The 16,718-nt window shown below is 45.6% G+C and overlaps 1 protein-coding gene across 3 annotated transcripts in view; it reads right to left on the bottom strand.

The window, feature by feature from the left end:
* LOC110516289 (aminopeptidase N) overlaps nt 1–15,468 on the bottom strand; it is a 75,849-nt gene extending 60,381 nt beyond the window's left edge. Inside the window, exon 1 of one of the 3 annotated variants that reach the window (XM_036981720.1) lies at nt 15,376–15,468. The gene's annotated coding sequence lies outside the window, so the exon portion shown is untranslated. The other 2 variants (XM_036981721.1, XM_036981722.1) reach the window with 2 other exon arrangements.
* Between the last annotated feature and the right edge of the window lie 1,250 nt (nt 15,469–16,718).

The raw sequence follows: 16,718 nt of genomic DNA, 5'->3' as shown, positions 1-16,718 counted from the left end.
GTAATATCAGCCTCTTATTGGTAGAGTAATATCAGCCTCTTATTGGTAGACAGAGTAATATCAGCCTCTTATTGGTAGGCAGAGTAATATCAGGCTCTTATTGGTAGACAGAGTAATATCAGCCTCTTATTGGTAGAGTAATATCAGCCTCTTATTGGTAGAGTAATATCAGCCTCTTATTGGTAGACAGAGTAATATCAGGCTCTTATTAGTAGACAGAGTAATATCAGGGTCTTATTGGTAGACCGAGTAATATCAGGCTCTTATTGGTAGACAGAGTAATATCAGCCTCTTATTGGTAGAGTAATATCAGCCTCTTATTGGTATAGTAATATCAGCCTCTTATTGGTAGACAGAGTAATATCAGCCTCTTATTGGTGGACAGAGTAATATCAGGGTCTTATTGGTAGACAGAGTAATATCAGCCTCTTATTGGTAGACAGAGTAATATCAGGCCACATTACCTTGTTGATACACCTGGCAACAGCTTAGCAGCTTGATGGGTCTCTGATTGAAGACTAAACAGCTCTGCTGATAGTTGTCTGTCTGCTAGCTGATCTGAGCCACAGCCAGTCTTTCATTACATGAGACAAACACACAACACAAGGTAATGACAAACACACTGCATCCAAACCAAGCAGCAGGTCATGTATACGTCCCAAATGGCACACTATAAAGTGCACTACTTCACGATTGGCCCTGGTCAGAAATAGTGCACTACTTAGGGAATAGGGCTTCATTTGGGACAGACAACATGGACTACTGGTTTGGATACAGTGTGTTGCTCATTAACTTGTGGTGTGAACGTATCTAACGTAGTGTCATTTAGGATGCTTCCCATGGGCCGATAGGTTCTGTCTTTACGATCATTAACTTGTGGTGTGAACGTCTCTAACGTAGTGTCATTTAGGATGCTTCCCATGGGCCCGTCGTCTGGTCGTCGTCCAGACTGGAAGATCTGGGCAGTAACTTAGGCAGATGTTAACAACGCACGCACGCACACTCATGAAATATATTTAATTACATTTATTCCCCAATGAGCGGCGTTGTGGCACTAAGTGATGGTTGTATGGGGACTTTGTTTATGGCTCTATCACTTCCTAAGTGTCAAAGGAACTGAAACCGAAAAGGAATGAAAGCATAAACAAAAGATATACAAAATATAGTTTTCACACAAAAATAATCTCACTGGACTGTATTCTATATACTGTACGTCCAATGTTCTGGCAAAATGACTAGCGTGGCATTGTCTCTCATATCTGGGGTTTTCCTACTTGGTGTGTTGCTTAGGCACTAACCTAAGTTGATAACTATATGATACGTTTACAGCTGTAAGGCACTAGTTTTTGGGCAGTCTACAGGGATGACCTATGGACTTCTGGGAAGAAAACTGGTGAGTGCTGTAGAGTCAAAGGCCTAGAAGTAAATGTTCAACTTTATTTACTAAGGCTGGTATTTTGCTCGGACCCTTAAGTGGTCCTAGCATAAATCCTAATTGGATGTTCCGTTGTGCATGTGTGTTTATGCTTACACAAGCGCGCATGTCAAGGGAAGAAAAACCAAGTATCCTGGCAGATTACAACTTGTTCAGAATGAGTCTGACGTAGTCAGGTAATTTTCAGGTCAATGCCTGGAGGTCAGTCAGAATTGGTGTCGAGGGAGTCTGTAGTGGTTTTACTAGCAGTCACTGTCTTCCACTATCGTAGTGGCGGGAGGTATGAAGAAGTATACTTCATAGCTATGTTATCCACGGAGGAGCTAACCTCACGACGGAAGTACTCTAAGTATTAGACCAGTCGTACGTGGTGTGATCGTGGTTAATGATTCTAATAATTTTCCTCCTGAATGGAGGATTCTATTTATTAGTGACGTGTGTGTTAACCATTGGAAGAGTGCACTGGAGATTCCCTTCCACATGTTGCACTCTGAGTGACTCCTATGTCGCTATTGTCAAGGGTAATTTGATTGGTTAGGTCTCTAACCTTCTTTCTGATTGTAGCTAGACTGACTGTCGCTGGTATTGGTACTGGTGCTCAAAGGGACCAGTTATCCTACGGATTTATTCTGAAATATTATACTACCGGAACACATGATTGGAGCATTTTACTAGTTGTATTGTAGTTGATCCTACACATGGCAAGGAATGATTATTGTTGCCATTTGTTTGAAGGTGGACAAGTCCACTAGACTTCCTTTACGACCAGTGTGGTCCACCTCAGTACAATCTTAGATGTGTTCTAAGATAATCCCCATCTAGGGGCCTGTCTGCTCCTCACTGTTCTCATAGGGGAGTTTACAACTAGATTTAATTTATGCTCTGGCGGCCTCGTACAGTGTTTTCCGTAGCTTCAACCCCCCCCCACCGGCCTCGATGAGGCTCATCATGAGTATGGGCTACTATTCCCCCCCTTTATGTCTCCGGACCCCTCCACCAGCGGGTGGTGTTGGTGTTTGAGGTACAAACGAAAAGGTCGGACCCTATGTACGAGTTGTCAGCGGCCGCGTTATGAGAATGGCTGTAACCTTCCAACCAAATCTCCTGGTGTTTGTGCTTCAACACCCTCAGTGGCTGTAGAGGCATGTCAGTCACCACCGCGTCCGCGTGTGGCAACCTCTTCAGTACCTGCCAACTGAGACGAGGATATCGCTCTGTGATATCGCAAAGTGTTTCACCAGTGGGAGTCATCGGGTCAGTTGCTGGACTGACGCCATTAGTGTCATTGTAAGGGGTGACAAGGGGTCCCCAACAACGCGGAAGGTGTATCATCGGAAGCAGAGTATACTCTGCGCATCAATGTTTTTCTTGCTGAGACGGCTGCAGTGCTTGCGGAAGTGTCCGAAGGGCAAGAGGAGTTCATCTCAACTACCTTATTGCATTACTGCAAGGAGGAGGGAAGTTGCTTATTCACAGAGACAGCTGAATCGAAGTCATGAAAAGAATGGTCAATCAGGCTGGCTGATGGAATGTGACGAGATATCGTAATATCTCCTTGGATCGGATTCTGCCCCAAGAGGTTTCTAAACGTCTTTTTCCCAGGGGGTTCTTTCAACAGATACCCCTCGTGAATGACTGCGTTGCAGCTAGCGTTAGGGGAAGACAGTATGGTCAGTGGAGAAGGCACGGTGGCCTGTGACCATACCTGGTTGGTTTTCCAATCCATCAATGGGAGTAACCGATCCATCAAGTCTGCTCCAAGTAGCAGGGTTACAGTTTCGAGGCTGGTAACATACACAGGGTAGACGAGCGATACGTCCTTGAAGTGTAGTTTCAGCATGACTCTCAATGTGAGAGGCGAGGTAGTCTGAGTGACCTCTCGAAGTGTAGTGTCGCATCGTACCATTTTTAACCAACGTTAACCAACGAGATAAGGGATATTGTCGAACCCGAATCAATTAGCGCATCACAAGTTAAGCAGTCTTCCAGGACTGTTTCCAGGAATGGCCGTTTAGATTCGTGGTAAGTGGACATATTCCCCACAAAGTGGAGTGGTCGCTCGCAACGACGTGATGTGCCATTTCGGTTCAACGTGGAAGCAGATGGACTTTTCCGATTTTGAGTGGGCTTGGCTTTAACGAAGCGTTTGACCTTTTTCTTCGCAACCTTTGTATCAGAGTCTATAGACAAAGCCCGGGGGCTTGTTTCTTGATCAAGCGGGCCCTGGATAGGGTCTCGAGTGAGAGCGGGAGAGATTTTAATTTTAACGTCCCTGTGATGGGTGTTAATTCCTGCTCATTAAAATACTTCACATTTCTAATTTCTCTTAGGAATCTTAGTATTTCTAACAGCAACAACAGCACAATGGTCACTTAAATCATTACAGAATACTTATGTGGAATATTTGTCAATATGATATCAATCAGGGTAGATTTATCTGGGCGAGTGGGTGAGTTAATCAACTGGGTAAGATTCATAGATTCATATATTTTTTTATTTTACCTTTATTTTACTAGGCAAGTCAGTTAAGAACAAATTCTTATTTTCAATGATGGCCTAGGAACAGAAGGTTAACTGCCTGTTCAGGGGCAGAACGACAGATTTTGTACCGTGTCAGCTTGAGGATTTGAACTTGCAACCTTTCGGTTACTAGTCCAACTAGTCCAATCCTCTAACCACTAGGCTACCCTGCCGCCCCCGCTCATCTGACACCGGCTTTAACCAACACCAGTTCAGATGTTGACCAATCAAGATCATTTCACTGTAAAGAAGTTTAGACATAAGGTGCATCAGAGAAGAAAATGAGCAGAGGGGGTTCTATAACAGCCAATCACAGATACAGAGAGCAGAAGGGGATCTATAACAGCCAATCACAGATAGAGAGCAGAAGGGGATCTATAACAGCCAATCACAGATACAGAGAGCAGAGGGGGGTCTGTAACAGCCAATCACAGATACAGAGAGCAGAGGGGGGTCTATAACAGCCAATCACAAATACAGAGAGCAGAGGGGGGTCTATAACAGCCAATCACAGATACAGAGAGCAGAGGGGGGTCTATAACAGCCAATCACAGATACAGAGAGCAGAGGGGGGTCTATAACAGCCAATCACAGATACAGAGAGCAGAGGGGGGTCTATAACAGCCAATCACAGATACAGAGATGTGACGACCCTTCCACTGTCTGCCGAAATATTTCTCCTTACTCTTGTTTTCCTTAATAGGATATCGGTGGGTGGAGCCGTGAGGGTCGTCAGGGAAATGGGACACACGTGGGCTCGGTGTTCCTGACAGAGAGCAGAGGCGGGTTTATAACAGCCAATCACAGATACAGAACGGTCTATAACAGCCAATCACAGTTAGAGACCCTTTGAAACCTCAAGATTCAAAGCAAGAAATTCCAACTGTTTCCAAATAGTTTCAGACTTACAGGGAATCTAGTCTTGACATATATAGCCACGCCCCCACCTTAACTCAATCAGTGTGATACATATTGTAACCATTTAAACAAATACCCATATCAAGAACAGACTTGCTGAGCCTCGTTTTAGAAAGCACAATTACATCAGCATTAGTTGACTTGGAGATATATCAGGGTTAGGTTGCAGGGGGTTTGGAGACATATCAGGGTTAGGTTGCAGGGGGTTTGGAGACATAGGGTTAGGTTGCAGGGGGTTTGGAGACATATCAGGGTTAGGTTGTAGGGGGTTTGGAGACATAGGGTTAGGTTGCAGGGGGTTTGGAGACATATCAGGGTTAGGTTGCAGGGGGTTTGGAGACATAGGGTTAGGTTACAGGGGGTTTGGAGACATATCAGGGTTAGGTTGCAGGGGGTTTGGAGACATAGGGTTAGGTTGCAGGGGGTTTGGAGACATATCAGGGTTAGGTTGCAGGGGGTTTGGAGACATAGGGTTAGGTTGTAGGGGGTATGGAGACATATCAGGGTTAGGTTGCAGGGGGTTTGGAGACATAGGGTTAGGTTGTAGGGGGTATGGAGACATATCAGGGTTAGGTTGCAGGGGGTTTGGAGACATAGGGTTAGGTTGTAGGGGGTTTGGAGACATAGGGTTAGGTTGCAGGGGGTTTGGAGACATATCAGGGCCAGGGTTAGGTTGCAGGGGGTATGGAGACATATCAGAGTTAGGTTGCAGGGGGTTTGGAGACATAGGGTTAGGTTGCAGGGGGTTTGGAGACATATCAGGGCCAGGGTTAGGTTGCAGGGGGTTTGGAGACATATCAGGGTTAGGTTGCAGGGGGTTTGGAGACATATCAGGGTTAGGTTGCAGGGGATTTGGAGACATATCAGGGCCAGGGTTAGGTTGCAGGGGGTTTGGAGACATATTAGGGTTAGGTTGCAGGGGGTTTGGAGACATAGGGTTAGGTTGCAGGGGGTTTGGAGACATATCCATGGCCTTTCTAGGGAGTTTTTCCTAGCCACCGTGCTTCTTCACCGTGCTTCTTCACCTGCATTGCTTGCTGTTTGGGGTTTTAGGCTGGGTTTCTGTACAGCACTTTGAGATATCAGCTGATGTACGAAGGGCTATATAAAATAAATTTGATTGATTGATTGATATCAGGGCCAGGGTTAGGTTGCAGGGGGTTTGGAGACATATCAGGGTTAGGTTGCAGGGGGTTTGGCGACATAGGGTTAGGTTGCAGGGGGTTTGGAGACATATCAGGGTTAGGTTGCAGGGGGTATGGAGACATATCAGGGTTAGGTTGCAGGGGGTTTGGAGACATATCAGGGTTAGGTTGCAGGGGGTTTGGAGACATAGGGTTAGGTTGCAGGGGGTTTGGAGACATATCAGGGCCAGGGTTAGGTTGCAGGGGGTTTGGAGACATATCAGGGTTAGGTTGCAGGGGGTTTGGAGACATAGGGTTAGGTTGCAGGGGGTTTGGAGACATATCAGGGTTAGGTTGCAGGGGGTATGGAGATATATCAGGGTTAGGTTGCAGGGGGTTTGGAGACATATCAGGGTTAGGTTGCAGGGGGTATGGAGACATATCAGGGTTAGGTTGCAGGGGGTTTGGAGACATATCAGGGTTAGGTTGCAGGGGGTTTGGAGATATAGGGTTAGGTTGCAGGGGGTTTGGAGACATATCAGGGTTAGGTTGCAGGGGGTTTGGAGACATAGGGTTAGGTTGCAGGGGGTTTGGAGACATATCAGGGTTAGGTTGCAGGGGGTTTGGAGACATAGGATTAGGTTGCAGGGGGTTTGGAGACATATCAGGGTTAGGTTGCAGGGGGTTTGGAGACATATCAGGGTTAGGTTGCAGGGGGTATGGAGACATATCAGGGTTAGGTTGTAGGGGGTTTGGAGACATATCAGGGTTAGGTTGCAGGGGGTTTGGAGATATATCAGGGTTAGGTTGTAGGGGGTTTGGAGACATATCAGGGTTAGGTTGCAGGGGGTTTGGAGATATATCAGGGTTAGGTTGCAGGGGGTTTGGAGACATATCAGGGTTAGGTTGCAGGGGGTATGGAGACATATCAGGGTTAGGTTGCAGGGGGTTTGGAGATATATCAGGGTTAGGTTGCAGGGGGTATGGAGACATATCAGGGTTAGGTTGCAGGGGGTATGGAGACATATCAGGGTTAGGTTGCAGGGGGTTTGGAGACATATCAGGGTTAGGTTGCAGGGGGTTTGGAGACATAGGGTTAGGTTGCAGGGGGTTTGGAGACATATCAGGGTTAGGTTGCAGGGGGTTTGGAGACATATCAGGGTTAGGTTGCAGGGGGTTTGGAGACATAGGGTTAGGTTGTAGGGGGTTTGGATACATATCAGGGTTAGGTTGTAGGGTGTTTGGAGACATATCAGGGTTAGGTTGCAGGGGGTTTGGAGACATATCAGGGTTAGGTTGCAGGGGGTTTGGAGACATATCAGGGCCAGGGTTAGGTTGCACATTACCTGATATCAACAACAGAAGAATAACTAGGCACCTCTGTTTAATAACCTTGAACGGCTTCTCTTTTTTAAGAGACCTACTGCAAGCGAATTTCATTGTCTAATGGAGGGGAGAGCACATTGTCTAATGGAGGGGTGAGCACATTGTCTAATGGAGGGGTGAGCACATTGTCTAATGGAGGGGAGAGCACATTGTCAGATGTACGGGAGAGCACATTGTCAGATGGAGGGGAGAGCACATTGTCAGATGGAGAGGAGAGCACATTGTCAGATGGAGGGGAGAGCACATTGTCAGATGGAGAGGAGAGCACATTGTCAGATGGAGAGGAGAGCACATTGTCAGATGTACGGGAAGGCACATTGTCAGATGTACGGGAGAGCACATCGTCAGATGTACGGGAGAGCACATCGTCAGATGTACGGGAGAGCACATTGTCAGACGTACGGGAGAGCACATTGTCAGACGTACAGGAGAGCACATTGTCAGACGTACGGGAGAGCACATTGTCAGACGTACGGGAGAGCACATCGTCAGATGTACAGGAGAGCACATTGTCAGACGTACAGGAGAGCACATTGTCAGACGTACGGGAGAGCACATTGTCAGACGTACAGGAGAGCACATTGTCAGACGGAGGGGAGAGCACATTGTCAGACGTACAGGAGAGCACATTGTCAGACGTACGGGAGAGCACATTGTCAGACGTCCAGGAGAGCACATTGTCAGACGTACAGGAGAGCACATTGTCAGATGTACAGGAGAGCACATTGTCAGACGTACAGGAGAGCACATTGTCAGACGTACAGGAGAGCACATTGTCAGACGTACAGGAGAGCACATTGTCAGACGTACAGGAGAGCACATTGTCAGACGGAGGGGAGAGCACATTGTCAGACGTACAGGAGAGCACATTGTCAGATGGAGAGGAGAGCACATTGTCAGATGGAGAGGAGAGCACATTGTCAGATGTACGGGAAGGCACATTGTCAGATGTACGGGAGAGCACATCGTCAGATGTACGGGAGAGCACATCGTCAGATGTACGGGAGAGCACATTGTCAGACGTACGGGAGAGCACATTGTCAGACGTACAGGAGAGCACATTGTCAGACGTACGGGAGAGCACATTGTCAGACGTACGGGAGAGCACATCGTCAGATGTACAGGAGAGCACATTGTCAGACGTACAGGAGAGCACATTGTCAGACGTACGGGAGAGCACATTGTCAGACGTACAGGAGAGCACATTGTCAGACGGAGGGGAGAGCACATTGTCAGACGTACAGGAGAGCACATTGTCAGACGTACGGGAGAGCACATTGTCAGACGTACAGGAGAGCACATTGTCAGACGTACAGGAGAGCACATTGTCAGATGTACAGGAGAGCACATTGTCAGACGTACAGGAGAGCACATTGTCAGACGTACAGGAGAGCACATTGTCAGACGTACAGGAGAGCACATTGTCAGACGTACAGGAGAGCACATTGTCAGACGTACAGGAGAGCACATTGTCAGACGTACAGGAGAGCACATTGTCAGACGTACGGGAGAGCACATTGTCAGACGTACGGGAGAGCACATTGTCAGACGTACGGGAGAGCACATTGTCAGACGTACAGGAGAGCACTTTGTCAGACGTACAGGAGAGCACATTGTCAGACGTACAGGAGAGCACATTGTCAGACGTACAGGAGAGCACATTGTCAGACGTACAGGAGAGCACATTGTCAGACGTACTCAACCAGCGGCAATGTTCGTTTTCTCCAGAGTTCAGTAAAGTCAGTGCATAAAGAAATACCACGAGAATTGTCATTTTCTCTGAGAGATGTAGGAAATAGAGGCCACGGTAAGGGGAGAGAGGAACTGTGTGTCTGTATGTGAGTGTGTGAGTAGATCAGGTGTGGGGGTGGATTCAGAGAACGGGTTGGGGAGCTGCCGCTGACAGCCAGACGGGAGAGGGTAGAGGAGCAGCTTGGACGAGACACTCTGCAGAGGGAAAGCTGAGGACAGAACTCAGGTCAGAGGTCAGCCAGAGAGACGGTTACTTTGGTCAAGTTCAAGTAAAAGAAGTGCCAATAGCAAGAAAACTACACAACAAGGAAGTAGATGTTTGGATCATTGAGGGAGAAAACTACAGGGATTAGGGTGATACTATAGGTCAACCCCCTACCCCTGACTGACCATAAATGACCATAAATGACCCCCTGTTGACCTGTGACCATGGTAGTTTATGTGTCAGGGGGCTAGGGTCAGTTTGTTATATCTGGAGTACTTCTCCTGTCCTATTCGGTGTCCTGTGTGAATCTAAGTGTGCGTTCTCTAATTCTCTCCTTCTCTCTTTCTTTCTCTCTCTCGGAGGACCTGAGCCCTAGGACCATGCCCCAGGACTACCTGACATGATGACTCCTTGCTGTCCCCAGTCCACCTAGCCGTGCTGCTGCTCCAGTTTCAACTGTTCTGCCTTATTATTATTCGACCATGCTGGTCATTTATGAACATTTGAACATCTTGGCCATGTTCTGTTATAATCTCCACTCGGCACAGCCAGAAGAGGACTGGCCATCCCACATATGCTCTCTCTAATTCTCTCTTTCTTTCTCTCTCTCGGAGGACCTGAGCCCTAGGACCATGCCCCAGGACTACCTGACATGATGACTCCTTGCTGTCCCCAGTCCACCTGGCCGTGCTGCTGCTCCAGTTTCAACTGTTCTGCCTTATTATTATTCGACCATGCTGGTCATTTATGAACATTTGAACATCTTGGCCATGTTCTGTTATAATCTCCACCCGGCACAGCCAGAAGAGGACTGGCCATCCCACATATGCTCTCTCTAATTCTCTCTTTCTTTCTCTCTCTCGGAGGACCTGAGCCCTAGGACCATGCCCCAGGAATACCTGACATGATGACTCCTTGCTGTCCCCAGTCCACCTGATCGTGCTGCTGCTCCAGTTTCAACTGTTCTGCCTTATTATTATTCGACCATGCTGGTCATTTATGAACATTTGAACATCTTGGCCATGTTCTGTTATAATCTCCACCCGGCACAGCCAGAAGAGGACTGGCCACCCCACATAGCCTGGTTCCTCTCTAGGTTTCTTCCTAGGTTTTGGCCTTTCTAGGGAGTTTTTCCTAGCCACTGTGCTTCTACACCTGCATTGCTTGCTGTTTGGGGTTTTAGGCTGGGTTTCTGTACAGCACTTTGAGATATCAGCTGATGTACGAAGGGCTATATAAATACATTTGATTTGATTTGATTTAGTGTACTATACAGGGAATAAGGGTGATACTATAGGTCAACCCCCTACCCCTGACTGACCATAAATGACCCCCTGTTGACCTGTGACCCTGGTAGTGTACTATACAGGGAATAAGGGTGATACTATAGGTCAACCCCCTACCCCTGACTGACCATAAATGACCCCCTGTTGACCTGTGACCCTGGTAGTGTACTATACAGGGAATAGGGTGATACTATAAGTCAACCCCCTACCCCTGACTGACCATAAATGACCCCCTGTTGACCTGTGACCCTGGTAGTGTACTATACAGGGAATAGGGTGATACTATAAGTCAACCCCCTACCCCTGTGATTAGGTATCAACACTTTACCACTACACTGTGATTAGGTATCAACACTTTACCACTACACTGTGATTAGGTATCAACACTTTACCACTACACTGTGATTTAGTAACATCTGTTATGGGCTACAGACAATGAGGTCCTTAGCCTGTTTGTGCTATCATGCCAACTCTAACCTACTGATGTGAAGCAACATACCGGTAGAACCATAATATGAATGTATATGACAGCTGTTTAACATACCATAATATTAATGTATATGACATGTGTGTAACATACCGGTAGTACCCTGGGTTGGTAACTGTCATGGTCAAAACATTGATACAACAGTAGTTAAGACGGGGTGAAGTCTGTCCATAATAAATCGCTGCTCTGCCATCTAAACAACACTATCAACAAGGCAGGTCCTACAGGCCCTAGTTTCTACCTTCTTAACAACACTATCAACAAGGCAGGTCCTACAGGCCCTAGTTTCTACCTTCTTAACAACACTATCAACAAGGCAGGTCCTACAGGCCCTAGTTTCTACCTTCATTACAACACTATCAACAAGGCAGGTCCTACAGACCCTAGTTTCTACCTTCTTAACACTATCAACAAGGCAGGTCCTACAGGCCCTAGTTTCTACCTTCTTAACAACACTATCAACAAGGCAGGTCCTACAGGCCCTAGTTTCTACCTTCTTAACAACACTATCAACAAGGCAGGTCCTACAGGCCCTAGTTTCTACCTTCTTAACAACACTATCAACAAGGCAGGTCCTAAAGGCCCTAGTTTCTACCTTCTTAACAACACTATCAACAAGGCAGGTCCTACAGGCCCTAGTTTCTACCTTCTTAACAACACTATCAACAAGGCAGGTCCTAAAGGCCCTAGTTTCTACCTTCTTAACAACACTATCAACAAGGCAGGTCCTAAAGGCCCTAGTTTCTACCTTCTTAACAACACTATCAACAAGGCAGGTCCTACAGGCCCTAGTTTCTACCTTCTTAACAACACTATCAACAAGGCAGGTACTACAGGCCCTAGTTTCTACCTTCTTAACAGCATTATCAACAAGGCAGGTCCTACAGGCCCTAGTTCCTACCTTCTTAACAACACTATCAACAAGGCAGGTCCTACAGGCCCTAGTTTCTACCTTCTTAACAACACTATCAACAAGGCAGGTCCTACAGGCCCTAGTTTCTACCTTCTAAACAACATTATCAACAAGGCATGTCCTACAGGCCCTAGTTTTGTCACACCTTGACTACTGTTCAGTCATGTGGTCAGGTGCTACAAAGAGGGCCTTAGGAACATTGCATTTGGTTCAGAACAGAGCAGCACGGCTGGCCCTTGGATGGACACAGAGAGCTAATATTAATAATATGCATTTAAATCTCTCCTGGCTCAAAGTGGAGGGGAGATTGACTTCATCCCGACTTGTATTTATGAGAGTTATCGACATGTTGAATGCACCGAGTTGTCTGTCTAAACTACTGACACACAGCTCAGACACCCATGACTACCCCACAAGACATGCCACCAGAGGTCTCTTCACAGTCCCCAAGTCCAGATCAGACTATGGGAGGCACAAAGTACTACATAGATCCATGACTACATGGAACTCTATTCCACAGTACTGCATAGAGCCATGACTACATGGAACTCTATTCCACAGTACTACATAGAGCCATGACTACATGGAACTCTATTCCACAGTACTACATAGAGCCATGACTACATGGAACTCTATTCCACAGTACTATATAGAGCCATGACTACATGGAACTCTATTCCACAGTACTACATAGAGCCATGACTACATGGAACTCTATTCCACAGTACTATATAGAGCCATGACTACATGGAACTCTATTCCACAGTACTATATAGAGCCATGACTACATGGAACTCTATTCCACAGTACTACATAGAGCCATGACTACATGGAACTCTATTCCACAGTACTATATAGAGCCATGACTACATGGAACTCTATTCCACAGTACTATATAGAGCCATGACTACATGGAACTCTATTCCACAGTACTACATAGAGCCATAACTACATGGAACTCTATTCCACAGTACTACATAGAGCCATGACTACATGGAACTCTATTCCACAGTACCACATAGAGCCATGACTACATGGAACTCTATTCCACAGTACTACATAGAGCCATGACTACATGGAACTCTATTCCACAGTACTATATAGAGCCATGACTACATGGAACTCTATTCCACAGTACTACATAGAGCCATGACTACATGGAACTCTATTCCACAGTATTACATAGAGCCATGACTACATGGAACTCTATTCCACAGTACTACATAGAGCCATGACTACATGGAACTCTATTCCACAGTACTACATAGAGCCATAACTACATGGAACTCTATTCCACAGTACTATATAGAGCCATGACTACATGGAACTCTATTCCACAGTACTACATAGAGCCATGACTACATGGAACTCTATTCCACAGTACTACATAGAGCCATGACTACATGGAACTCTATTCCACAGTACTACATAGAGCCATGACTACATGGAACTCTATTCCACAGTACTACATAGAGCCATGACTACATGGAACTCTATTCCACAGTACTACATAGAGCCATGACTACATGGAACTCTATTCCACAGTACTGCATAGAGCCATGACTACATGGAACTCTATTCCACAGTACTACATAGAGCCATGACTACATGGAACTCTATTCCACAGTACTACATAGAGCCATGACTACATGGAACTCTATTCCGCAGTACTACATAGAGCCATGACTACATGGAACTCTATTCCACATCAAGTAACTGATGCAGCAGTAGAATCAGATTTAAAAAGCAGGTAAAAATACATGTTATGGAACAGCAGGGACTGTGAAGCAACATAAACATAGGCACAGACACATGCACACACATATAATATAATATAAGCACTATACACAAGGATTATGTAAGAGCACACACTTAGTATGTTGTGAAATATGTTATGAATGTATTTAAAAGTATTTGTGTTTTTAAAATTGTACAACTGCCTTAATTTTGCCGGAGCCACGGGAAGAGTAGCTGCTGCCTTGGCAGGAACTAATGCTGATCCATAATAAACTCCAGGAAGAGTAGCTGCTGCCTTGGCAGGAACTAATGCTGATCCATAATAAACTCCAGGAAGAGTAGCTGCTGCCTTGGCAGGAACTAATGGGGATACATACTAAACCCCAGGAAGAGTAGCTGCTGCCTTGGCAGGAACTAATGGGGATCCATAATACACCCCAGGAAGAGTAGCTGCTGCCTTGGCAGGAACTAATTGGGATCCATAATAAACCCCAGGAAGAGTAGCTGCTGCCTTGGCAGGAACTAATGGGGATCCATAATAAACCCCAGGAAGAGTAGCTGCTTCCTTCGCATGAACTAATGGGGATCCATAATAAACCCCAGGAAGAGTAGCTGCTGCCTTGGCAGGAACTAATGGGGATACATACTAAACCCCAGGAAGAGTAGCTGCTGCCTTGGCAGGAATTAATGGGGATTGGTAATAAATACAAACATAGCAAGCCACGGCCACATGACTCACTGTCTGTAGGAGCGATCCATTTTCGTGAATGGCGTGGCAGACCTAATAAACTGGCCAGGGTGGCAGACCTAATAAACTGGCCAGGGTGGCATACCTAATAAACTGTGGTATATGGCAGATGTAAGGCATGGTGGATGTGTTAGTCCTCCATCCGTCAGAGCGAGCGAGCGAGAGAGAGAGAGAGAGAGAGAGGTTGAAGACCTGTGTGTGACTGATGGTGGTTTCCAGGGATCAGGTTTCCAGGAAGCCTGTTCAGGGTCTTTCAGTTCAGGGTGACTCCTCTGTAACTACTAACACCTGGTGTTTCAATGAAGCAGCAGCAACAATACACAGCTACAACCACATTAACTCTTCACATATCACTCTGAATGAACCACAGAGACATGTTACAAAAAGCTAAATTAATCTCTCACCCGTATACTTTAAACAACCCCCAGAACAAGCCTCGTCAACAGAGGACCATATGTGGAATAAATCCTGGCTGAGACAGCCTGACACATTGACATGAACTCTGCTTCTGATCAAACACGACACGCAAATCCAGAGGCATAACTAGCTGTACCTTCATGCTGTTTTACTGTCCCATTAGAAGACTAAAAGACAAAACACAGTACATACCAGGTAGGAACTGATGTCCAGACTGAGTGACCAGACGATCCCAAACAGACTGCTGTGAAGCAACACACACGGACGGACTCATTCAGATCCCATGTGTTAGTGTAGAGGTGGGAGATACCTCAGGTTTTCCTGTTCCAACTGCACTAGATGGAAAAACAGCTGTCGGAGGGAAGGGAACGACCCACCCTGAATCCTACAGGACGGGGTTGGAATGCGTGTCTGTCAGAGTGGATGTGAAAGAAACTTGGAACTCACTGTGGTGTTCTTTGGACCTGATGGCAGGAAAGGAAACCACGGCAGTAGAGAACATGATCAGTACTGACCACAGGATCACTCCCAAACGGCACCCTATTCCCTATATAGTGCACTACTTTTGATCAGAGCTCTATGAGCCCTATGGGCTAAAGTAGTGCACGAAATAGGGAGCCATTTAGGATGCAGCCCACAGACTTGTGACTGTGACTAACATTCTGAGGTCGGCTGGTAAGACATGACTGTAGTCTTCTGAGAAAAGACACACAAAACGAGGTGTTGACAAAAGTTTGTTGTTGTTACTGTACAAACAGTATACTTGGAAAAGGCACAAAATAAACAGTCCAGAACACAAGTTTCCTCTGCCATTTTATTGTTCTAAGGGAATGTAGCAGCAACACTTATAACATGGAGATATCTTCACCATTACAATGTTCTGGATAGAAGTGGTCTTGGAAAACGCTTTGAGAAGGTTGCAGACAGACAACAGAATCAGGTTCATTCAATATTTAGGCCTGTTTACTCCTCTGATTCCTGCCGACTCTGACTGACTGTATTGTCGGCCTTCTTGATGGCAGCTCTTGGTATACACCAGAAACCACCTATTAAATATGACAGGACATGATACCAAACCAATCAATTAAATATGACAGGACATGATACCAAACCAATCAATTAAATATGACAGGACATGATACCAAACCAATCAATTAAATATGACAGGACATGATACCAAACCAATCAATTAAATATGACATGATACCAAACCAATCAATTAAATATGACAGGACATGATACCAAACCAATCAATTAAATATGACATGATACCAAACCAATCAATTAAATATGATATGACATGATACCAAATCAATCAATTAAATATGACAGGACATGATACCAAACCAATTAAATATGACTGGACATGATACCAAACCAATCAATTAAATATGACATGATACCAAACCAATCAATTAAATATGACAGGACATGATACCAAACCAATCAATTAAATATGACAGGACATGATACCAAACCAATCAATTAAATATGACTAGACATGATACCAAACCAATCAATTAAATATGACATGATACCAAACCAATCAATTAAATATGATATGACATGATACCAAATCAATCAATTAAATATGACAGGACATGATACCAAACCAATTAAATATGACTAGACATGATACCATGGGGCAGCAGGGTAGCCTAGTGGTTAGAGCGTTGGACTAGTAACCGGAAGGTTGCAAGTTCAAATCCCCGAGCTGACAAGGTACAAATCTGTCATTCTGCCCCTGAACAGGCAGTTAACCCACTGTTCCTAGGTCATAATTGAAAATA

The sequence above is a fragment of the Oncorhynchus mykiss genome, chromosome 6 (genome assembly GCF_013265735.2).
Source record: "Oncorhynchus mykiss isolate Arlee chromosome 6, USDA_OmykA_1.1, whole genome shotgun sequence".
In the NCBI taxonomy this organism is placed as follows: Eukaryota; Metazoa; Chordata; class Actinopteri; order Salmoniformes; family Salmonidae; genus Oncorhynchus; species Oncorhynchus mykiss.
Note: the sequence above shows the minus strand (reverse complement) of the source record. Positions and strands in the feature narration are given on the sequence as shown.